The following is a 26,528-nucleotide window of genomic DNA, read 5'->3' as shown; positions in this document are numbered from 1 at the left end:
CACCCCAATGGAAATATTGAACTCTCCAGCCGCTGGTAGTAGCCTACACAATTTCGAGGCTGTCCTCCAAGCTAGTACCGTGGACTGAGTTATCTCTGGATTCTGCCAGTGCTGACAAGCAATTGCATTTAAAACTGTGACTAAAAGGAACATTGGCTGGCAGAATAGAGCCATAGCACTGTCAACTTCATTTTCTGCAGAAATTTCTAGCCAAAATGCCTCTGCCCAGCCCACAAAAGTTCAGAGTGCCCACTTTACAAAATGAAGGAAAGTACATGAAGATTGCGTTGCCAATCCCAATTCGAGTTGGGATTTATTTATTTATTTATTTAATATTTAAGTCATCTCAAAAATGGGAACTGTCACCTTCATTTAGGATCTTCAATTTTTTTTTTAAAAAAAACACTTTTAATTTTTTTTTAATGTGGTCCCATATATATATATATATATATATATATGCATGGAAATTCAATTAAACGACATCACACGTAGTTGCTTGAACTGCCATTACAAAAAGAAATGTGTCCCTAGGGAGGGGCAGCATCTGACTCCGTTCTCCCTCAAAGGGAAACCTTTGACACAAAGAGTTATTATAAGTGGAGCTAAATTCAAAGCAAGATTCAGTGGGGCTTAAAAGGAGTTGTTCTCAATGCATGGGCTCAGCTCTAAATCACATGAAGTAATTATGAAGGAGGCAGTACCTCTGAGCATATGCAAAGTATTTTTCTCCCACTATTAATCGTCTAGCACTGCATATCTGGAATCAGGAGGCAGGGCTCCTCAGTCACAAAGTGTGAGTCCTTGACCTGCTTGAATCCTAGTGCCTCTCATTCTAGAAATTATAGTTTATGTTCACAGATACATACATGGTTCTCTCCTCCCCCTTTTTATCCCACAACAACCCCATGAGAGGTCATGTCTGGTCTAAGGTCACTGAGTGAGCTCCTTCGTTGCTCAGAGGGGATTTGAACCCGGATCGCCCCAGTCCTTGTCCAACACTGTAACTACTTCACCATAACAAGTCTTCACACAGGCAGCTGTGGGGCTCCAGTTCCGTGAGAATCGGTATTTCTTCCCTGTTCCTGTCCCCCGCAGCACAATACAACTGTCGTGGAATCATAGAGTTGGAAGGAACCTCAAAGGACATCAAGTCTAACCCCAGCCAATGTGGGAAATCTGCTGCTACAATATTTCTGGTAGGTGGCCATCCAACGTTTTGCTTAAAAACCTCAAATGAAACAGAGCCCACCACCTTCCAAAACTATCTGTTCCACTATCGAGCAGTTCAAAATGTCAGGAAATTCTTCCTAATGCTTAGTCAAAATCCCCTTTCTTGTAATTTGAACCCATTGGTTCAGGTCCTACCTGCTGGAACAACAGAGAACAAATTTGCCCTGACAGCCCTTCAGATATCTCAAGATGGCTATCTCATCACCTCTTAATATAATGACTTCTCCAGGCTGAACATACCCAGCTCCTTCAACTTTTCCTCATAGGACTTGACCTCTAGGCCTCTCACTACCTTTCTTGCCCATCTCTGGATGCGTCCCAGTCTGTCAATATCCTTCAAAAGTCAGAGACAGCTACTCTGAAATCCAAAATGCTGTTACCTGGGGCAGGGAACAGGAGTTCATTCTTGGTCAGAGGGTGGAGCCCAATGTTTTTGGATGAATCCCAATGCAAAAGCTATGTATTCCTCTCAGGCAGGGCTGGGCAACTTGTGGTCTTCCAGGAGCTTTGGCCTACAACTCCCACAATCCTTGCCCATTGGCTATGCTAGATAGGGCTGATGAGAGTTGTAGGCCAAACCAAGGGCTGCAGGTTGCCCACCTCTGATTTAAGGTGTCTAGCTAATAAAAATGGTTGCAGGGGGCAGTGAGGGAGAACAGCTTTGCTCCTTGCTTTTCTGGTACCCCCTCCATCATATCAGTTTTTTAAATTGTTTCCTTCCCTGTTGCCAGTTTGTTCAGCAGTTCTTTAAAAAATATTTTTGTTGTTGATATTTTAATTGTTTTCAGTTTGTTTTAAGGTTTTTTTTTATTTACTGCTGTAGGGCATCTCCATTTAGAGAGGAAAAGTGGGTTATAAATAATAATAATAATAATAATAATAATAATAATAATAATAATAATAATTTTATTTGTTACCCGCCTCTCCCTCTGGATCAAGGCAGGGTACAACATAAATAAAAACACCATCAAATACATATAACTAATTAAAATGTTTAAAACTAATACATTATTAAAAGCAGCACATTATTTAAAAAAGGCATCTTAAAATTCAACTATTATCAATATTTACTTAAATCACCTTTTTAGTGGGATGTCCCCAAAAGGCCCTCCTGTACTTATGCCCCCTACCCCCCCCCCCCCCCGTGTAGCACGGCTGTGTGTAGACAAGGGTAGCCACATTTGCAGCTGTGCCCATGTATGGAGCACTACCAATGCTGGCGTTGTCGTACATTGTAGTGGTGTTGTGACCCTTGTGTTTTATCCTGTGCACTCTGTAAGTGGAATCACAAAGGATCGCATCCCTCAGTTGCTATGTATGTCTCTGTCTCAAAATGCTTTAGTTACACCAATGCTTCTTTGGTACTAAAGTACTTGAATGAATATGCACGTTTTTACAAACGCTGAGCAGTCATTAGCCAAATGGCAGTGAGGGGAAAAACCCCCAGAATGACTAGTTGAAAACTGCCTGGGAGGACGTTTTTCAATATTCATTTAGACCAATATTATATGGTGTTGTCTACAAGGGTCAGGATTAATTGAAGGCCTACAAAGAAACTTGACTGGCACGAAGCTGTCCATTGCTGAGCTGGGAATGTGCATGTGGCTTTTTTGGAGTTATCCTTTGGCAATTCTACAAACACAACTTCAGCCAGCAGAAAGATCCTAGAGACGGACAAGCAATGTTTAAAGTGGCTGGACAGAGGCATTGCTTCCCATTGCATACTGTGCAGACAGACACATCTATTTCTTTTGTCTTGCTCACCTCTGGCCAAACAGTTTTTGAAATGCCTCCAAAGTTTGTTTACCAGAGATGTAGAAACCATAAACAGTGATCCCTCTTTCAAACTCAGGGAAAAACATGATTGCCTCTCTCTGTCCAGTCTTGGTTTTCTGTCTTCTCCCAGCCACTCCACACACTGGGCTTAAAATGCACCATGGACTCCGGCTAAATAACAGAAATATACATTTTTCAAGTCAGTCATGACAGAAAACATCTAGTCCAGCACCAGGCACAAATGTCCCTGGTTTCCTGGACTATTGTTCCTGGGAAAGCGTTGCCTCTGTTTTGCTGCCTCAGTTTTATCCTAATAGTTGCCTTGGAGTATGTCTGCCTTTATAGGGTAGCCATGTGTCCTCTTTTACAAAGGACAGTTCTCTAACTGAAGGCCCACCAGAGGACCGTCTTCTGTTTGAAGGGATTTCCTATCCAATGCCGGTTTATAGGTAAAGCACCATAAAAGTGGCAGTCCATTAACAGTGAGTATCTGGACAGCAGACTGAACAGGCAGGTACATTGGTCACCTGGTCAGTCTTCTACACTGGTCAGGGGCCAAGACCGTGCCTCAGTCTGGAGCATCTCAAAGCTGTGGAGCTGGATCTAAGACATCTGAGGTCGGGCCCAGGATGCGCTGCGTCTCTTCCTGTGCTTCTCAGTCTGACACAGTTCTCTCTCCTTGACGTTGAATCCCAGCCCAGGAGAACTGGGCTAGCGATGGGCCCCCGTCCATACGGCTAATGCATCTGCTATTGCTTTATTATGCGCTATTATTTAATATCAGCGCTCCAACAGGGGCTTGAAATCCCTTTATAGCTTGTGTAAATATTTTATACTTGTTACTGTAAATAGAAGACACTTAAGAAGTGGCACAGAGGAGGGGATGGGGAGCCGGGCTCCGGGATTTTAGCGTGAAGAGCACATCGAGTGGAGGCTGATAATTCTATCTGCTTGCTTTAGCTGCTTAATGCTCCCACTACAGGAGAGGAAGGAGGTGCGGCTGGCAGATCCCTCCTGCCAGGTGCTGCTGAGATGAGAGGGCGGGAAGTGGGAAATCCTCACATCCGCTGAAGAGGAGGGACATGTTTGCGGTATCATTTATTTGATTACATTTTCTTTAAAAAAAAAATCCCACTCTTTCCCCAAGGAGTTCAGGATTGTACACACTCTCCCGTCTCATCCGTACAGCAGACCTGCAGGGTAGGTGAGCAGAGCAATGCTGACTGGCTCATGGCTCAATGGTGATTTGAATCTGGGTCTCCTTAGACTCCATCCAATACTCTAGCCATTACCCCAGCCGTCCCCAAGCTGGTGTTTTGGGCCTTGACTCCCATCAGCCCCAGCCAACATAGCCAATGATCAGGAATGCTGGGAGTTGTAGTCCAAAACATCGTGAGGGTACCAGGTTGGGGAAGGCTGCGTTACACCTGGGATATTTTAAAAAAACTGTTTCTCCATTTCAAATATATACATATACAAATATATCTATAGACAAATATACACACATTCAAATATACATGCAAAGTTGCGTAAGCTGGTGTTGTCTGCTAGCCTATTAAATCCACAATCTGGGGGCATTTCTTTATCATGTTTATATCCTATCTTACCTCTAAGGAGTTCAAGATGGCATAGATGGTTCTATCACCCTCAACCAATTTTTGTCTTCACAACAGCTTTGAAAGGTAGATTAGGTTAAGACGTAGTGACTGGCCTAAAGTCACTCAGTGAGTTTCCTGGCAAAGTGGGTATTTGAACTGGGATCTCCCCAGTCCTAAGAGATGGATTCTGATTTAAAGTTCTATCCGACATGCATTTTATTACATGTTCATTATTGGGAACTCACGGATTCCTCGGAGGTCCCTCACATGACGTCGTCTGCCTCTCACACATCTTCCGCCCCTTCTGTTCTTTCTTGCCCCACAAGAAAAACCAGAAAAACTACAAAATATTTTATAAACCGAAGTTGCTGCTCTCTCCTGCTGTGTGTGGGAGAAGCAGCATGTTCACAATGAGGCACTGAATGGGAAGTAACTGAGTGTCCATAGAGAAGCTACGGTAGCCAGCATTATCTAGCATTTCTTCCAAGGTGTGATGGAGCTTTTAGTCCTACTTAGAGTAGATCTATTGAAATCAATTGGGACTTAAGTTCGTCATCTTAAATTTTCAATGGGTCTGCTCTTAATCTGGATCCAATTTCTAGCCTGATTCTCTAAACACAGCCTTGCACTGGCTCTACCACAGGTGTATTTGTGTTGACCTCATGTCTACTGCACACCATTCTGTTTCTACTACCCCAAGCCCAGTGGTGCTCCAAAAATGTTCTAAAAATGCCCAAATTCTGCACTGAAAGTAAACTCAAACCCACAGGTAGTGTACAAGTCACCAGACTGTGAAGATACCATGATTTTGCGTTTCTGTCACTTGAGTTTTTGCAGAAACATTGAAATGCCAGGCAAAAGAGACAGGTGGTGGTAGGGAGACATGACAAAGGGTGGTAGAAACATACTGGTTAGAAGATACAAACTGGGAAAGTGAAGGAGGCAGCTCTCCATATGGTGCAAAAGCTGGTAGTATTCCAGCTCTAGGTTTCGGAGCTCCAGGTTTGGGCAAGACTCTCTCAACGGGGGCCCTTCCCAGGTGAGCGAGTCTACCTTCCCACTACCATGGTCATTAGCAGCAGTTGCATCCTTTCCCCCATCTTTGCTCCCACTTGCTTGCTTGAAAGGCACAGAGCCAGAGATCAGGACGGGTGCAAGACCTTCTGCCTCCTGAGGCTGGAGGACACACCACCACTGTGTGCCACGGCTGGGGGTGGGGTGACTGTGAGCTGCTGCTTCATGCCACGGCTGGGGTGGGGGAGTGCAAGCCATCGCCATGCACAGCTGCTCTCTCTCTCTCTCTCTCTCTCTCTGGGTAGGAGTGCGAGCTGGTGCTGCATGCCACTATCGGGGTATGTGTCGTGGGGTGACGCGAGCTGCTGTCAGCTGCCTTCCCCTCAATGTCTCGCTCTGAGAGCTCCTTCCTCAGAGTGAGGCATTGTGGGGAGGTGGCCCTGGAGATTCCCCAAGCTGCAATGCCCTGCCAATGCCTTGCTCTGAGGAAGGACCCTTCAGTGCCTGGCAGTTGGGCTTGGTGGGCTCAGTAAACAGCAGTGCAAGGCACTCTCTTGCTGGGGCTACCTTGGCTGTTCAGAGCGGCCACCCACGTATGCCTCACTTTGAGAGGCATAGGGCAGGTGACAGCAGTGGCAGTACCAGGATTCCTAACAACTGGCAGGCGGGATCCACTGCCAGGAAGCAAGTGGGCCATGGCATCTGCTCCTCTTCCTCCTCCTCCTCCCCACCAAAGTTATCTGGGCCAGGTGAAGAAGCAGGTTGCATTAGCGAAAAGGAGTGGGACCCTGCTGGGCTAATCCTGCCGACCCTTGACACTGGCCCTGGAAGCTTACTTGGTCAGCACTTGATCTTCCTAAAATGGTTTTTAGAAAAGTGTGTATTGGACAGGCTGACATCTACTCCCCTCCCCACCCCCACTCCTAAAGCACCCTGCCAAGACATTTCTGTTGACACAGATGCTACTTTCTCCATAAGATTTTTGCTTCTAGACTGACCATTGAGGGCCCAAGTTCAAAGGTAGCACTTGGGTCTCGGGGCCTTCAATGGCCAGCCCCTCCTGACCATATACCTTTGATGCATATTTCCTTGGCCACAACTGTAAGGGCTAGAAACTTGGTTGAAAAGCAAAATATAAAAGCACAGACCCTCAGTTGTGCAAACTGTGTGCCAGACACCAGATTGCAAGGGGGAACGCTTCATGTGTAATTGTTTTTGTGTTGAGTTCAATCAATCAATTTATTAACAATTTGACAGTCTGTGATGTGAATTTTTTCTTTTCTGTTTCCCTTTCTTTTTTGGCCTTGATTCGGAAGCATGAAGGAGATCCCCCCAGCCCCCACTCCCCACCAGTGGTTTGTGCCAATTGTTAATCACTTCTTGTTGCTAAAAATGATGCCTGGTTTCCCATCTGAATTCGGCTCGCCCGTGCCCAAGATGAGTACATGAAAGCGGCAGCCCTTTCCCTGGTTTGCGTGGGAGCTCAGCTCAGGGCGTGAAGTGGAAGGGAAAAACCTCATCACAGAACACAAGCAAACAGTAGGCCCGAGGGCCCTATTATGCGTATGTTTGCAAAGCGGAGTAGGCTGTGTCGCTGCTGGGGTCTTTAGCATATTAAACACCCAGCTTCATGGCCTGTAAACAAGAGCAGGGATTTGTGCGACTGTGGGATTGCGTGGCGCCGGTTGAAATCCTGCAAATGAGATCAAACCTGCAGCTCAGGCGCCCCAAAATCCGCCTCCTTCCCCACACTTGCGGAGCCTAGGCAATGAACATATTCCAGAACTGAGAGATGGCATGTTTTAAGAAGGCGTGTGTAGCAACCTCGTCCCTGCCCCCGCTCACCACAATGCAAGAATGGAACAATTTCACCCGTCATTGAAAGGATGTAACATGCCTAGGGTTGCCAGCTTTTTATAAGCCCTGCTCCTGTGCCTTTAACAGCAACTGACATTCAGATTTCTTTTTTCATGGCATAGAAATGAAATGATGGGGGAAAATACTTCCCTTGTTTATTTATCTTGTCTATTGAGTATAATAATATAGGGTGACCATATTTAAAGGAGGACAGGACTCCTGTATCTTTAACAGTTGTATTGAAAAGGGAATTTCAACAGGTGTCATTTGTATATATGGAGAACCTGGTGAAATTTCCTCATCATCACAACAGTTAAAGCTGCAGGTGCCCTGCCCTCTTTTGTATCTGGTCACTCTAGTATAACTCCTGCAACTTTAACTATTGGGATGAAGAGGAAATTTCACCAGGTGCTGTATGCATACAAATGACACCTTCTGAAATTCCCTTTTTTTATCCAACTGTTGAAGATACAGGAGCTCTGTTCTCCTTTTCATATGATCACCCTACATACTTTCCTCCCAAAATAAAAGCAGCATGGTTAAGCAGGGTTGTTGAAAGATGTGACTGACACAGTGAAAGCTGGTGGCTCCAATATGAGTGGGCTGGTGAAGCCGCTCCTGGTGTTGATCAGAACCAGTCTATCAAAGGTGCTTTGCCTCTACTGGACTAACTTCATGTGTACTTCCGCTTTACTAAGAACACTGAAGTCTGCGGTCCCACAGACCCTTCTGCTGTTCCTGGGAACTCTCTCATCCGCCTCTTTGAGCTGATGAAATTTGACCACGCTGCTGAATGGCCATTAGCACAGAAATGGCTTTTATGTAATTGAGTTTATTTCTGTAAATTAATACAGTCTTAAGTATAGCTGCTAAACTCTCTGATCCCAGAGGGTTTGAAGGCCTGTTTCTGTGAGGAGAGGAGGGTGGAAAGAAGGAGGTAGCTGACTGCAGATGGATGTGTGGAATGAAACTTCTCTGCCACGTCACACATGACATGCCAGGGGCGAGGGAGCACTTTCAGCCCGAGGGCCCAAATTCAGTTTCGGAGAAGCTCTCAGGGAAGGGAGGGAGGCTGCATTCTAGTGGTGGGTGAAAAGGGGGACAGAGAGACCCTAAAAACTGGTCGGACATTTAACTTCATCTGTTATAGCATCAGCTATTAGCTTAGAGTTTTGTTTGGTTTCCTTTATTTCAGGTTCTCTTAAGATAGCTACATCCTCCCCTCTTAGTTTAGTTAGTACAAAGTCAGTCAGGGTGATCAGAAGGTCCTTGCACTCAGACAGGAACGTCTTTATCTGAGATATATCCTCTAACCAGCTATTAAAGAGGGAACTCATGTTGATTACTAAGTTGGATACAAAGTCTGGACAGGGCCAGTGCCAGACTATTTTGTGCCCTAGGCAAGGTGAGCTACTTTCACACACACACACCCAAAAATGCCAACTTTGATTTTTAAGAACATATGTTTCCCGGAAAAAATAAGAAGCACAAAAGTTGAAACTGCTAAATTTATTTTAAAGTGCAAGAAATACGTCATGCCAATTATAGCAAACAAATTGGAAAGGAATGTCTATGGGTCTAAAATGCATTATTTAATTGGAATATCACCTCCAAATCATCCCCCCCCAACTCACACGTGCGCACTCACACACACTTAGCGTCACTCACTCCAAACAAACACACGCATGAACACATGCATTCACTCAAAGACCCCATGCACCCATTCACCCATACATTCTCTCTCTCTCTCTCTCTCTCTCTCTATATATATATATATATTCCGGGCGCGTTCCGGAAGTCCAAACGTGGAGCCGCCCCACCCCCAACCCAGCATCCCTGGCTTCACTTTGGCTGGGCAGGCACAGGGTGCCATCTCGCCCACCCAGGCCCAGCTGAATCCTTGGGCCAGGCTGGCTCACAGCCAATGTGCGTGAGTGCTGCGCTGTGCCCAACGCCCCTCTTAGCTTGGCGCTCTAGGTGGCTGCCTGAGTGGCCTCTATGGTAGCACCGGCCCGGAGTCTGGATCAACATTCCTGACAACAAATGAAGTTAAATGAATAGTGGGTTGAAAAGGAAATGAATCACAGTTTTTTTCCCTGCAGTCATTTGAGGGAGGCAGAACAATGGAACCATTTGGGCTTCCTCGACAGGGTGCAAAGTGTTGATTGCGTGTTGAAAGGCCCTCCCTGGCAGAAGCCAATTTTGCTGCTAGGCTGCACCTGCCTTCCTCCTGAGTTTCCAGTTCCAGGGGCTTCATTATATAATGAGGGCCCAATAACTGGCCTGGACTCAATGACTGGTAATTCATTAACTGGTATTTACACCTTACCAATCAGTGCATCAATCAGCAGATCAGTCTTAGCAGCTAGCAATGACTGGTAATTCATTAACTGGTATTTACACCTTACCAATCAGTACATCAATCAATGAATCAGTGCTAGCTGCTAGCTGCTTTGGGAGTAAGGCCCACTGAAGACAATAGGACTTTTAAAGTTGGAAGAAACAGCCCAATATAGCCTATGGGAATTAACCAAAACTCTTACAGCTCCATCATTTTTAATGAAAAAAGATGAAACTTGGGACCATGAAAGCTCCTAAGTAGGGCTTTGGGCATACCAAGTTTGAATCAGACCTGTTCATACCTTGATTTTTAGGTGTGTTTTTTAAAGTTCAAACTCAAATCTCTTTGATGTGTAGGACCTTGAGCAGTACAAGTTTTTTTTAAAAGAAATTAAAGATGAGATTATAGTTGGCACTATGGTACCTCTTAAGCAGGACTTTGGCCATGCCAAGTTTGAATCAGATCCATTCATCCCTTGAACTTTAAAATATTGCTAAAAATCAAGGCATGAATGGCTCTCATTCAAACTTGGGATGGCTTAATCTCTACTTAAGAGCCTCCATGGTGCCAAGTTTCAGCTCTTTAACTTTAATTTAATTTTTAAAAAAACTTGTACTGCTGAAGGTCCTAGACCCGAAAAAGGAGATTTGCATTTGAGGAAGGCAGGTGCAGCCTAGCGGCAGCTAGCACCTAACAAAGAAAGGGCTGCTCTAAACAAAAAAGAGAAGTAGGTGGCCCTAAGTTGAGCTGAACACAGCCCAACAGCCATGCCTGACAACCCACTAGAGGGCTCCGTAAACATCTTGATTTTGTTTCTTTTTCGTCGTGTCTTTTAGACTGTGACTGTCTTTTTTTATTGATTATTTATAAGATGCTCCAGGAGCCTTTTTGGCTGAAGCATGGGATAAAATACTCTAAGGATGCAATCCTATGTGTGTTTAGACCGAAGAGACTCCTACAATTCCCAGATTTCCCCAGCCCAATATCAGAGGCAGTGAGTCTATATACACCTGTTGCTGAGAAACATGGGTGGGAGGGTGCTGTTGCACCATGTCCTGCTTGTGGGTCCCTGGTCGACAGCTGGTTGGCCACAGTGTGAACAGAGTGCTGGACTAGATGGAACCGGTCTGATCCAGCATGGCTCTTCTTATGTTTTGTCTAAGCATGCATAGGATTGTGTCCTAAAAAAATAAATAGATAATAAAACTGGATCATTCCTATGCACACCATCCTGAGCTCCTTGGAGGAAGAGTGTGATACAAACATGATAGACAAATCCTACCGGCTATAAAGTAGACCTTCACAGCCTGTGGTCCACCATAGTTGATCTCAGTCCATAAATATGGCATGGATGCCTGTCCCAGGTGCCTCAGCTTTGCATCTCCAGTCCCCGGACAAAACATGGATTTCAGATGTAGTCAGCGGTGCAGTGCAGCCTTCCCCAACTTGGTGTGTATAATTTTGCTAGCTGGGGTTGATAGGATTGGTAGTCCAACATATCTGGAGGGCAGGTGTAGTTGTAAATCTTGACGTGCAGGAGCTCATCATGAAAGTCCCCATAGCCATAACCCTTCACCAGGGAAGGGCAACTTGTGGCCCTCCAGATGTTTTAGCGTACAGCTTCCGTTGACCCATACCATTGGCCATACTGTTTAGGATTGGTGGGAGTTGTGGACCAAAACACCTGGAGGGCCTAAATCTCCCCCAAAAGTAAAACAACAACACAGTCTATAAGTTTGCGGAATCCATGCAACTCAGAAGAAGCTGGTCTGGAGTGGAATCCACAGGTAGGATTCATAGAAATCTGAAACCATTTGAATCCATTGTGGATTCCCCCTAACATTCCTAGGGGTAACCCATAGCCACATCGGTCACCTTGAACTTGATGGAGGAAGGCTGGGATACAGATGTAAATAACCTTAAAGTAAACAACCTTTCACATGGCAGTGAGGCTCATTTGGAACTGTTAGTAACAATTTTAGGACAACTATGTTGCATTAGCATTAATCCTGGCACTTTCCTTAATAAAATGTGTGGTTAGGTTTAGGACAATTGGACTGAAGTTCTGTATGTTATCAAGGGATGTCATAAAGAGGTGACCTAGCCACCTCTGCACAGGGAGCTGTGACAGAAAACAACCTTTGGGGATCCATTCTTGGATGCAACCAGACATCTCTAAAAGGAGGCACGCCTCCTTCTCAAGTGACTGCTTTTCCTGACAGTCATGGACCACAGGAGAACTCTGCCATAGCAGAAGAGAACCTCAAGGGGGAAGAGGGTCCGAAAGAACTTTGCAAGCTTCAATGTGTCTGACTGCCATCAACCCCAGGGAAGTTGAGGGATGGATACAGATCTGTATCCCAAAAGCGTATACTTGCCCTGAGTTTGCTTGCTTTATAGTAAGGTGGTACATAAAACTTAAAAATAAAATAAAATTTAAAAAATAATTAAAAATAAAATAAAAGAAGCCTTACTCGTTGGCTGGAGCAGAGAGGGATTGAAACTTGTATTACAGAGTATTCTTGGGAAAGAGGAGAAGGAGAAGGAACCTGGATATCAGATTGAGAAGATACACAGATCACCTGGTTACAGTCTTCCCTACTCTGGTAAGATATAATGTATTTCTATTTAAATCATACTAATTATTTCAAATTGTGCATTTGTACATATGCATCCATAAGTACAAGTTTTATGCAAATAGGCGATGGCTTTTATCCCCTTGTTTTGATGAGGGATCTCCTCTTTTGGGACTATGCATAAGTGGCCACCTTACCCAGGCTAGCAAACATTACTGCAGCCTACAAGTTCCATCACCACTGACCACATTAGGGTGGGGAGAATGGTGCGAGGGGGGGCAGAGGCACAGGCCTCAGGGAGAACCACCCTCTCCTTCGCCAGCCCCATGACTTTCTTCTTGGTTGGCCATGTACACTTACTTGAAAGGAAGTCCCATTAAACTGAATGGGACTTTCCTCTCTCTCTCTCTCTCTTTTTCTCTCTCCTCTCTCTGCATTGCTGATAAGAAAAATCTTTTTTTAAAGTTTGAAAAAAGAATGCACTGGGGAAAAACATGACTTACTTCTGAACGAACATGCATAGAACTGGGCTACTTATCTCTGAGTGGAAGATGGATGTCTATCCAAATAGTAAATGTTGCAGGATGTACTTGAGCTGGAGTTATTCTACATTAAGTGCAACTGGATCCACTGTGAGATTAAACATTTAAAAGGGGAGAGAGAGAGAGAGAGAGAGAAATCCACCCTGTTCTGATTGGTTTTCTGTCACAGCCTACCCCAGCATAGAAGCTTAATAATAAGGGATTGGGAGAGTTTTCAGGCCATGGTATTTGGAGTGGGAACAGTGCTTCTTTTTATCTTCTGTCAAGTGCTGGGCCTTGTGTACCTTCAGAACTGGAGCATTAAACAATAGCATAGCAACAGAGCACAGGAACTGAGGACGCTCAAGTGTCCGTATAGCAGGTCAGACTGTGTTTATCAGGCCTAGCTCAGTCTGTCAGCGGCTTTCTAGGCAGGCGAGCAGCGGATGTCCCATCACTCGTCACCCAATTCTTTTTGTTTCTTCTTTCTAAAGTGGAAATGCCGGGGCTTCAACATGGGGCCTTCTCCATGCAACACCCGCCTTTTCTCTAGCACCTTTGGCTTAGTTCTCATTGCCAACTGAAAACGAAGCCTAAATCTATGTAGCTCCTAGGGTGACCCTATCAGAGAGTCCACGGGCCTATAAGGCCATTCAGTCCAATGTGTTGCGTTTTACAGTCCTCTATTTGAAAGTGTCTTCTTTTTGAAGGTGTGTCCTGTCCTATTCCAGTTGAAAGCGAAAGAGCCATACGAAGGGAGAGCAGCCACAGGGGCCCCTGAAGTTACCCATCAACAGATACCACTTGCTGGACAGCATGTTGAGCAAGCACATAGCTCCACCTGGTCATGGTGACATGCATTGGATTAAAATTAGAGTAGTAATTTCTCATTTTTCATCTATACACATATATTAGCCTATGCAAATTTTATGCGAACAGGTGACCTCCTCTGTATTATTTTTGGGTGATGCATGCCCTCCTTTTTGGCAATGCATAAGTGGCCATCCTAGTAACTGCATCGCTCACTTTCAGGGTCGGCCCTACCATTAGGCAAAGTGAGGCAACTGCCTTAGGCAACAGATGCCAGGGGTGGCAGCAACAGCAGCCTGTCAGCTATTCCTCCTGACCCTGGTCCCCTAGCCAATCCCCTGTCTCGGAGGGCAGAACTGTGCATGCCAACGTGGCTTGCCTTGCATCCCCTAAACTAGCCCCAGGTGTGGAGAAGGATATTATCCCACTACCAGTGTTTCAGGAAGATGCAGCTACAATTCCTGTTGGCTACTGTATATGGAGCTGGTCCTTTGCCCCAGGCAGCAAAAAAATGTCCTAGCTTGGCCCTGCTCACATTCACCCCTTGTACGGAGTCAGACCACTGCTCTACCAAGCCCGACATTGCCTACAACACCTTCCCCAACATCTGGTGTCACCCTGATGTTTTGGACCACAACCCCCAGCATCTTTGACTTTTGGCTATTCCAGCTGGGGCCGATAGTCATTAAACTTCAAAATACCCGGAGGGTCCCAGGTTGGGGACAAGCAGGCCTACTTTGAGTGGTTGTGGCTCTCCAAGGGACTTGGGGGAATGTGTTGGCCTTTTTTCAAGACACATCTCTCCCTTCACTGTGTGAATGATCTCATACTGCCTCCCTTCTCATTAGTAAAGTTTGTTTAAGGAGACACAATTGGCTGGTCTGTGTTATTGCTCCAATTAATTCCCTCCAGGGTGTTGCTCCATCTTTTTCTCCCTGCTCAATCAAATTTCTCCAGAGGAAGATTTTGGCCTTCTTCATTCTGGTGTTTGGGTCACTCCATGAGGCCTTTCCCACCCTCTGCTGCAGGAGCAGCAATGGCTGTGGAGGGGGAGGGTCCAGTTTACTCTTGCAGCAGATGGATGGAGAGGAATTGGACTGCAGAAGTAGCACCATGAGGGTTGGTGGGGCCATAGCTCAGTGTGACAGACAACATGCCTTGCATGCAGAAGGTCCCAGGTTCGATCCCCGACTTCTCCAGGTAGGGCAAGGGAAAACTCCTGTCTGAAACCCTGGAGAGATGTTGCCAGTCAGCATCAACAACACTGGGCTAGATGGACCCATGGTCTGACTCAGTATAAGGCAGCTTCTTGTGTTCCTATGTAAGAAAGACCCAACCAGGCAGATCTCTAAAAGGATCTATCCAAGGTGCTGAACCCTATTCCCCTGACAGGTTCAGCACCTCAGGTAGCTCCTTTAGAGTTCTGGCTGGTTCTGACTGAAACCCAGAGTGTACTCACAGCCCCACTGAAATCAGAGCCACCAACCTCCACTGAATAGACATCTTTGGAACCTAGGAATCTGCAATATACTGAGTCAGACCATTGGTCCATCTAGCTCAGTAGTGTCCAAACCAGGAGTAAGCAACCTGGTGCCCTCCAGGTGCTGTTGGACTCCTGCCAGCACGGCCAATGGTGAGGAAATCTGGGAGCTGTGGTCCAAAACCAGGTTGCCTATCACTGATCTACAATGGCTGTCAACTGCTCTACAGAGTTTCAGAAAGGAGTCTTCCCAAGTCCTACCTGGAGTTGCCAGGGATTGAAACTGGGATCTACAACATGCAAAGCATGGGCTTGACCAACGAGCTGCAGCCCTTCCCCCAACAGATAGGGACATTTGCTCCATGGTTTTCTACTCCCCTCCACTGACCACACATGGTTTTCTATTCCCCTCTACTGACCACACATGGTTTTCTACTGCCCTCCACTGACCCCACCAACCCCAATGGGCACCAGCTGCCACTGGTCGAGACAGAAGTGTTTCCTTTTCATGAGGCTGTTATGATATCAGAGCCTCATCTGGATTAGGATCCTGCAGCCTCTGAATGCTGTATGAATGCCTTGCCTCCTGGAACCTTACAACTGTTCCACCACCTTTCCCACAAATCGGTTTGTCCTGCCAGCAGCACCATTTGGGAACTGTGTGTGTGTTGGAGAGGGAGAGATTCCGTTTGGGGAGAAAGATTCACAGCAATGTTCAAAGGCCCTTTCTTGAATATATAGCCGATTCACAGTACAATCCTTGTATAGGATTGCAACCTCAATTTAAAAAAACAAAATCCAGAAGATATTTTTGCAGTATTTATTGCAGTTGCTTTGAAGCATTCCTTATATTAACTCTAAGAATGTCATCACCAAAGATCAAAAAGACACTTAAAAAAATTGCAAAAGGATTTGTGACTTTGGCATGCTTACCTAAAAAAGGGCCTATTTTATTGCTCATGTTAATCAATCAATGTTTGGAACTAATAAGGTGCTGCTAAGGAATAATAATCACATAGCCTGAACAGTCTGTATGATGGGAATAGTTACATCTGAAGTGCCTGCCTGGGATAAACCGTATTTACTTCTGAGCACGCCAAGCCCTGGATCTGGTCAAGATGGCTCTGAGATTCTATGAAAGGCTGGAAGCAGGGCGACAACGCACTGGCAGGCGGCAGGAGGCCTGGAGTTGTCTCTCCAGTATTTTCTTCTCCTGCTTTCTCCTGTCAGCACAGTTTTTACTGTTGCCATCAATTAGTGTGGCCAGCGGCAAATTAGAGCAACACCAATTAAACAGCATGTCAAACGCCGCCGCAGTGTGCAAAGTGAGGAAATGCAATTACACCTGGGGAGGAAGGGAGGGGGCGCCTGATTTCCCAGATGGCCAAGGCCTGCGGGACCCACTGGAAGGCAGCTGCCCCCCGCACTGGGGGCTGGAGCCTCATTTCGCTCTGGCGGGAGCAAGAAGAGGCCACACAGCTGGCGTGAGATTAATTAATTAATCGACTAATATATGCCGTGGAGAGGGGAGGATGGAGCAGAGGAGACGGAAGAGAAGGAGATCATCTCTACATCAAGGTTGGCCTAGGCCAGTTCTCCCCAACTTGGCCCCTTTTTGAAGTACACCTCATATAACTGCCATCATGTGTATCATATTGTTCTTGGCCATTGGCCATTCTGGCTAGGAATTATGGGAGTTGCAGGTGATGTAAGTACTAAAGTTGGGGATAGCTGGCCTAGGTACCAACTGTGGTGGGGAGTGGGCAAAGTGCAGCTTGGTTGGTGCAAATGAACATAAGTCTTGCATTTGTAGCACAGGGATAAAAATGGCTGACCAGTCCCACTTCCCTCTTCCCAACGCGGCTGCTAGGTGTGACCTTCAGAGCTGTGTTACAGGGGCAGGCCAGTGCATATGCTTTGCATCCAGAAAGCCTCGGATTCAATGCAATACTCCATCTTCTTGCCAGTTAACGATTCAAGAGGAAGGGACTGGGAAAACTCTTCTCTGCTTTCCAGTCACTACCAGTGAGATTAGACCAAACTGAACAAAATGCCATGCCGAAAACTTGTCCTATGAAAATTTCAACCATTCTCATTCAATCTGATAGAAAAGAATTTGCTTTCGAAAAGACTTTCAAAGGAGAAGAAATTTCGGGGAAATTCTCATGGGTTTGGTTCAGGGTTCTTGTTCTGACCTTACTTATGAGATGACTGAGGGGTGTGTCTATAAGCTCCAGCCGACAAGCATTTTATTGCACGCTCATTACTGGGCACTCACGGATTCCTTGGAGGTAGCTCACATGACATCGTGTCTCTGCATCTTCTGGTCTTCCTTGCACCTCAAGAAAAAACAGAAAAAGTCAAAATATTTTTTAAACTGAAGTTGCTGCTCTCTCCTGCTGTGTGTGGGAGAAAGAGTGTGTTCACAACGAAGGACTGAATGGCCCTCGTGCACCTTGTTTACTTCCTGTTTGAAAACAGGAAGTAACTGAGTGTCCATGGAGAAGCGACAGTAGCCAGCGTTTCTTCCAAGGTGTGATGGAGCTTAAGTGTCCTACTTTTCATTGTACAGTCACCTCTCTGACAGCTTGTAGCCTTCTTGGCTTCCTGCACTTCCTGCTCAGGGGAAGACATCATAAATTTATTCCTCCTGGGGGGCTTTTCCACTCAGGAAGTGCAGGCAGCCTGGGAGAGTGTAGAGCAGAGCTTTCCAAACTGTGTGTCGTGACACATTAGTGTGTCGGCTTCAGTGTGTAGGTGCGTCGCGTGAACGTAACGAGAAAGTCTATGTGTCTGAGTCTATGTGAAATAAGCAATACCAACTTGCATGCATTTTTATGCAGCAAAGGTGCCAATTAGTATGGTGCACTACCTATCGTTGGTGCGCTCCTGCGCACATGGCCCCTTTAAGATATAAAACAAAATGGCCGACACGACAGGGCTTTCCTTTACCCCGTTGTGTCGACGTGTGGATAGGAGCGACAGTCTGAGCTCCTTCTAGCATGGGCTGGCCCCTCCACATGCCCGGATTTTAAGGTAGGTCTAGCAAGGCCCTTAGACAGCTTTTGGATTCGCGTTTCAAAAATGCATCCAAACATAAGTAAAAAAGCATTAAAAATTCTTCTGCAGTTTTCTACTACATAAATTTGTGAAGTATCCTTTTCAACGATGACAAACTTAAAGACACTGAAACGTAGAAGCTTAAAAATGCTTGATGACGAAATGTGAGTGTCTTTATCTAATATTCCACCAAATATTCAAAAGCTGTGTTCATCCCATCAACCTCATACATCTCACTAAAATGGTAAGTAGTTATTGGTGTTATTCAAAAAAAATTTAATTCTTGCACATATTTACATATTGTTACTCATAAATGTATGTTATCTTACAAATCATATATTTAAAAAAATATAAATGAAAGGTTTTCATGAGATATGTTGTGTCCTCATACATTTCATTATTACAATTTATGTATGTGTCCGTATCTCTTATAAGGGGTTAGTTTAACCTCGGGTTTGCTAGTAAAACTGAATTACTGTGTCGCGAAATGATGCATGTCTAAAAAGTGTGTCACCAACATGAAAAGTTTGGAAAGCTCTGGTGTAGAGCAATGGTGAAAGAAAAATATAGACAGTACCCTCAACTTTCACAGTGACTAGTTAATGTCAAAGACACCAACACACATTTAAAACAAATTATCATCTGCCCTGAGAATGAGGCAGGAAAATGAGGTATTGTGGAGGATGTAGAATAGGGGGGAAGCTACTAACACAGTTGATGCTGTTGCCATTTGCAGTGGCAGTGCAACCCCCCCCCCCCAAAAAAAAACCGCTTAGGTGGGGGAAGTTGAAAGAAGCTGTTCTACAACACTTGTCAATAGTGATGCCTACCTGTGAGAAACTGCTGGAGAATTTACCCTCCTCCTAGAAAAATTCAGTGAAAAACGTCTGCTCAATTGCTGTACTAATAGGGTGGAGAATTTTGAGAGGCCTCTTATACTCTACAAATATATAAGGCAGCTTCCTGCTTAATTGGTGAAGAGTTGGGTTGTTGTTGTTTTCTGGCTAGGGAACGGAGTCATGGGAATGCTTCACCTGGGCAATGTTTGGCAGCTGTGCACCTGATGAAAAGCACAAATTCTCTGGATCCAGTCCAGGTGTGGTTACAACAAGGTATTCATGGAGAGGCATATTCCTAACTTCATCCAGTTCAACAGCCTTCTTCAATCTGGTGCTCACCAGATCTATTGGATTGTAGCTCCCGTAATTCCCAGCCAGCATGTATCTGCTGGGAACACCATTTGTGTGTCCTCTTGCTGTATGTGTGTAGCTATTCATAATATGGCACCAATTCCAGGCTAATTGCATCTTGATTTTGCATTGATCAATACCTATATGCAGTCATACCCAAACACAGATATCTCCTTTTTGTATTTTGCAAAAGCAGTTGATTTAGCAATGACTGGGTTGTTTAGCTCCAATGCTTCCTGCCTGCTCCCCCTCGACCCATTCCTCTTCCTATCGAAGTTAATGATTGTTAGCTAGCCAGTGTTAAATTGGTCTGACCTTTCTTTAAACACATGTCCAATAGAGTGCTGTTTTTGCTTGTTGGTTTGCCTGCCGCATTGTTAGGCAATAGGTGGTTTTAAAAAGCACACTAAACATTTGCATGAGTTTCTCTGAATGAAAATGTGGCAAATTAGCAAAAGCTGGTAACTTGAGCTACTAACAAGCCCCTGCACCTCCATCCCCTTGCTGGCATTAGGTTACCAAATGACCAGGTTGAAAAACCCACAGCCGGCTCTTGGGCCTTTCAGAAGAGCTAGATCTGCAGGAATCAGCAGGTGAAGCTTTTCGTCTGCAAAACACAGTGATATTAAAGGCACGACGACAAGGCTAATTGGACGCCTTTGCAACTCTAAGCAAGCATTGGAATAAGAACCACTTCACTCTTTTTCTTCTCCGGTTTTTGACAGGCAAAGCAGCCACTTCCGACGGTTCTGACTAGGGAAGGAATACTGATGAAAGGGTCCACAATGAGGCAGCACCTAAGTCCCAAACTGGGGCAGCTGCTGCAGAGAGACGTGCTGGGTACCATGCTGATCAAGGGCCTGTCAAAGTACAGGCGGCAGAGCCGACGATCAAAGTGTGTGTGTTTGTGTGTGTGTTTTGATTCCTTGTGGAGAGAGGCTGAAAGAGTCTCCTGTTCCATGTTGTGTAGACTTGTGGCCTCAATACAGAATCCTGGAGTGCCCGCGGCCTCTTCTTCCCTCCCTTCTTTTTTCTCTCAGGGAACCATGATACACAGCTTTGTCTCACCTCTGTGAGTGACATCTAATGTCTCAAGGTCCTGGAGGAGAAGGCTATCAGTGGCTACTAGCCCTGATGACTGTGTGCTACCTCCAGCATCAGAGGCAGTAAGCCTGTATATGCACCAGTTGCTGGGGAATATGGGCAGGGAGGTCGCTGTTGCACCGTGTCCTACTTTGTTGGTCCCTGGTTGACAGCTGGTTGGCCATTGTGTGAACAGAGTGCTGGACTAGATGGATCCTCAGGTTGATCCAGTGTATCACTTCTTACGTTCTGAAGATAATAAAGGGATCACTTGCCTGGGAATTGGGAGGTGTGGAAACGTAACCACCCAAGATGGCATTAACTAGCTTTGGACTCTCCAGGGGTGGGCAACCTGGCATCCTTCAGGTAATTTGTACTACAACTCTCATAATCCCCAACCATGGGCCATGTTGGTTAGGATTGATGGGAGCTGTAGTCACAAACATCTGGAGGGGATCAAGTTGCCTTCGCCCCTGCCATATAAAAGGATTGCAGAATGGCTGATGTCACACAGACTTGTGGTTCTCCAAGTATCTTTTTGTGCCGAATATTGCAGCACGTGTACATTAATTTGTTGCACACACAGTCTTCAGTTCCCCCTGCCTCCCCACCAAGGTCATACTTCTATTGTTGCCAGGTTGCTTTGAAATGTGCTCCAAGACAGGGAGCATCATCAGACGAGCTTTTTATCGCACACTCACTACTGCCCAATTCTGGATATTCGCATGTCGACATCTGTCTCCTGCTCATTTTTCCCATAGCAAAATAGACACCTTTTAATCTGTTTTTTTTTAAATGGAATGTGTCCTCATTTCCTGCTGTGTGCAGGAAAAGCTGCATGATCTAAATGCCCCCTGAATGGGCCACGTAGAATGCTTCCTCTTTCTCTCCCCGTGTAAAGAGATTGTCGCTATTGTGGGACAGCAGCAGGAGGCCATAGTGATGGCAGGGAAATGTGAAAATCCACTTGTCTGATGACGCTCGTGGAGCGAGGCTGCAGCCGCTACACTGCCTCAACTCCACAGTGGAAGTTGTAATGTGGAGCCAGAAGAGGCCCCTGCTCTGCCCACTCGCAGGGAGATTGAGCATGTGGATCAATCAAAGCCCCTCAAAGGAGGTACCATAGGGAAAGGGGCTGGCAGTAATGGTGACTGGGAGCCAGAGGAAAATGGGGTCTTGTAGGAAGCCCATCCAAAGAAGGTTCCAAGAGAGAGTTAGCTTGATACTGGGAGAAGTCAGTTCCAAGGGAGGGGCTGTACCCTGATTTGCTGAAGCCTGTGCTAACCTAGTCCGGAGTGAGCAGGCATATGTAAAAGGCTAGTATTTTAGGTAGGATAGTTGTTAAAAAGGGGAGTCTTGCTTATTGGGGAATGAGCCCCATTGAACGGAGCAGGATTTCTGAGCAAACATGGATTATGCTGTTAATTGTTTTTAATCTGCTGCTTTTAATTGATAATTTTATTTTTTTAATTGTCTGTTTTTGTTCAAATTTTTTTATTGTTGTTTATCTAGGCTGAAGGGCCGTATGCTTATAAATACATTAGCAAATTAAATAGGCAGTGTATAAATATATCTGCACCTGCACTTGTTGTACACACACACAGAACCTGCTTCCATATGTGGATCTCCTTTCCTGGATCAGGGTGACAAATGGCAAGCTATCCTGAACCACATAATTAAGAAACCAAGTGCAATTAAGCATCAGTGGAAGTGATGGAGTAATTAAACCGAGTAATTAATTAAGTAATGTAGGGACCGTGGAATTGGCTGACCGCATCATGGTGCAAATACTTTTTGTCATAAAAGAAGGTGATATAAAATGGCTCCTAGAGCATTACTCTCCCCTCCCCCCAGCCCCCCTCTTCTGGTAGAGATTCAGCAGGATAGAGCCTCTATTACTGGAAGTTAAATGTCACCTCCAGCCTCAGAACAATTCTTGTGCATCCAGCTTTCTGGTTGCAATAAGAAACAGGAATGTTAGTTATAGGTTTGTGCTTCATTTTGTCTATTGATTTTATACCTTGCCTTTCCACGTAAAAGGCCCGAGGTGGATAACATGTTCTCTTTCTGGTCCTCAGGTTCTTTGGATGATGGTAACTTCTGTATCTCTTCTAATCCAGAACTTGGGTTCCCCCCTGCCCCCATGCCTATAGGTTGAAGGAAACATTCCTGGTGTAGCTAAGGGCCCATTAGGAAGGATGATAATTCAGTGGTGGTAGAGCTGCACATGCTTTGGAAGCAGATGGTCCAGGTTCAGTCCATCTTCTGCTTGAGAGCCTCTGCTAATCAAACTACACAATACCGAGCTAAATGGACAAGGCATCCGATTCGGTCCAAGTCAGTGGCCTATGTTGCTTCGGTCAGTTTTGATAACACAGGGCCATTTTGCTCCCTGGAGCTGCTGTCCTAAACGTCAGAGATCATGATGCAGGCTGCTCTCATCTCTGTTGACCTCAAGGACAGACCCACTCTCCAAACACTCTTCTTGTTGGAGGAGCCCACTGTTCAAGGAGCAGGTAATAGATCCACAAAAGCTTTTTATCTGCCAGAGTTCAAGGCACTAGTATCTCTCTGCACTGTGTGGGTGGCAAAATTAGACAAGAGTTCTTTTGCACTGACGGCTCCTACTCCTCCCCCCCTCCAAACTTCATCTTTCGCGACAATTATCTTTTATTTTGATACCTTTCTATTTAAATCTTCAGAATGCCTTGCCTTGGATAACAGTGAGCAGGAGCACGGGATAAGTAGGCAGTGAGCAGGCTGCTGGGGGAGGAAGGGCAGGGAACAGAGAGCAGAAAGGCTGCTGCAATAGATTGGTGCAGCCTCCAAGGGCTGCCCTAGCAGCCAATCCTTCCCCTCGGGAGGATTAAGAAGTCATCTCTAGCTCTGAAAGTGAGGCACAGATCAAGGGGAGGAGGGAGAGAGAGTGTGTCGGGGAGTGTTCGTCATGCCAAGAGAAGCAGAGCTAGCCCTGAAGGTTATCAGATGCCAAGGCGGCGGCCGTGGCAAATCTGTGACACTTTGTGAAGAGCTTTGTAGAAGAGTGAATGGTGGAGCGTGCGTCTCGTTCTGCCTGGATGAGAAACGCTGGACCTGCTGGGCAGAGCCAGCCCTACCATTAGGCAGAGTGAGGTAGGTGCCTCAGGCAACAGATGCCAGGGGTGGCAGTGAGTTGTTGCAGGACTGAGATGTGTTTGCCACCCAGCCTGCCCTGCATCCCCTAAGCTAGCCTGATGCCATCAGCATGGTGGGGAGATGCTGTCCCATCACCAGTGCTGAAGTAAGATTTGTCTGTCAATCCAATTGGTGTTTGGCTTCTGTAAATGGGCACCATCTTGTCCTTTGCCTCAGGCAGCAAAATGTATAAGGCCAGCCCTGCTGCTGAAATTCCCTCACATTATTAAAGATTTCCGTTGCCTTTGGTCACCCTAGAAGCACTGATGGGCTGGAGGAATCCAGATTCCCGCCCCCCTAAGGCTAAAAGCAAGCAATTGGGATCCAGGACAACTGATCTCCTTCCATAACAGAGGAGAAAGAATCGATCAATTGAGACTCTTACAGTGCAGTGCCATGGACATTTACTTGGGAGTAAGCCCCATTATAGTCAATACGAGCTTCTCCCTGGAAAGTGAGCATAGGACTGCAGCCTTAATTCCCCAACGCTGCAATCCTATACTCACTTGTCAGGAAGTAAGGCCCAGTTGAAGTCAATGGGACTTACTTCGGAACTGATGTGTATAAGATTGTGCTGTCAGTAAGAAATCTGCTTTCCGTTGCTGCAACTTCAAACAAATTCATTTTGTTTCATTGAATGCCAACAATTCATTAATGTTGCTGAATTTCAAATATTGCAAAATATTATTTCAGCTGTAGGAGCAACCATGTCTCTCTTTCCTTAACGTCTTCAATAACAAGGCACCTTTTCATAGCTTTATCCAATCCTTTGTGGAGAGCGTGAACACTGGGGTTTAAAAAACAAAACAAAACCCAAAACCCCTTCAGTCTTAAAAGGACTGTTTCCCCCCCCCCATTTCCTCCATTGTCCTTACCCACCCCTCATTTTTACTGAAAGTTGACCATAACACAGGGGTGGGCAACTTGTGTCCCCACCCCAGATGTTCAAGCCTACAACCCCCATCAATCCTAGCCAGTCCAGCCAATAGTGAGGGATGGATGGGAACTGTAGGCCAAAATATTTGGAGGGTCACAAGTTGTCCCGCCATTACATAAAGCCTTCCCAAACTTGGTGATGTCCAAATGTTTTGGACTACAACTCCCAACATCCCTGACCCCTGGCCATGGCTGATGGAAGTTGAAGTCCAAAACATCTTGAGGGCACCAGGTTGGGGAAGAATGATGTAATGTATACTCAAGCAGTGCAGCACCAAAGGTTAAGTAAGTACAAGATTGGAGACTTATTTATCAGTGATACTCCTAAAATGTTGTAAATACATAATGTGTGTGAGGTTAATAGATTTCTTTCTTTTGTATGTAAACACACCAGGAAAACCCAACAAATATAATGAATCTTAAAAGAAATTAACCAGAGCTGAAGGAGAAGAATCACACAGAGCAAATAACTGTGTAAACACTTCCTGGGCACTTGAATAACAGACTACCTTCGCTCACAAAAGCCACTTAGCCCCTGGCTTGCTTCTGCCGTTGGTGGGTTGGCATTTATTTAAGCCCTCTTACAGGAGAAATGTCTTACCTTAACCTCCCAAGGGGTCGGCCGATTGCAGGGAGCAAGAGGAGAGCTGCTGTGAAGGTTTGCTGAGAGGATTGGATGTTTGGATAATTCCTCTGTGAGGGTGGAGAGGGAACCCTTATTCGGAAGCCCAGGAATCCTGCTTACGGAATGAAAGAAGAAAGTAGGCTGCTTCGGACGGAGGCTTATCCTAAGCCCCTGGCCGGCAACTAGTTTGACTTTGAGGATGGGATAGAGGAGGATGGGCCAGATCCTCATGATCACTTCCCAAAGTGGATTACTAGCATTCCATTGGGCTGCAGCAGAAGGAGCGACAAGAAGCTGGGCCATGCTGTTGGCTTTGCTGAAAGACCAGCTCCCCTGGGCTCCTCCTCTCCATGAACGGTTTCCAATCCAGCTGGACCCTGCCTTCATGGCACCACGGTGGCGCTGCTCTAGTGCCAAACCCCACGGTATCACTGCTGCCAGATGGCGGCGAGTAATCCTAACAGAAGGAGGCTTTCAACACAGGCTTTCCAGTGGCCATTTGGTTCACTGGGCCGGCCTCCTGCCCCTCGCCCAGCGACCGGAGACCAATCGGAGGCTGCCTTCTGCCTGGGAATGCACCCAGCATGAGGTCAGACAGAGGAAGAGCCGTAGTGACCTTGCTGAGGCGGGAAAAGTCAGAGTAAGCCACCAACTTTTCCAATGCGCAGCTTCAGGGGAAAACCCCGAGGTGGCTGCTGCGTAGTATGACTGATGCAGCGCCACTGCGCAACCACTGCGGAGCCTGTGGTATAGATAGTGTATAGATAGACCCAATTATCATTAAAATAGCTGATTAATGTTAACAATTGGTGCCTAGGCTTGCTTGTTTTCCTCTGCCCTCCTTATCCCTTTTCCCTTTTGTGTCGTGTCTTTTGGATTGTAAGCCTGTGGGTAGAGAGGATCTCCTTTTTATTGATCAAAGATGCACGCTGCTCTGGGAGCCTTTTTGAATGAAGAGTGGGGTTACAGTGAAGTCCCACGATTGCAACCACCAGTTTCTCCATCTACCCTTCCTGCCTTTGGCAGGGGTGAGGAAACTTTCTCAGCCTGAAGGCCAAATTCAATTTCAGAGAAGCTCTTGGCCGGGTGGGTACATTCTAGTAGTGGGCATGGCCAAAGGCAAAACAGAGGGGCTGAAGGCAGAATTGGTGGGGCCAAACATACTTCCATTTGTTTTAGCTTACAACGCTTATTGCCAGAAGCTAAGCTTTAGGAGAGGCGTTTCAACCTTTTTGAACAGGGGAAAAACTGCACAAA

This window comes from Elgaria multicarinata, chromosome 3 (genome assembly GCF_023053635.1).
Source record: "Elgaria multicarinata webbii isolate HBS135686 ecotype San Diego chromosome 3, rElgMul1.1.pri, whole genome shotgun sequence".
Lineage (NCBI taxonomy): Eukaryota > Metazoa > Chordata > Lepidosauria > Squamata > Anguidae > Elgaria > Elgaria multicarinata.
The sequence above is the reverse complement of the archived record's forward strand: the minus strand, read 5'-3'. Positions refer to the sequence as shown.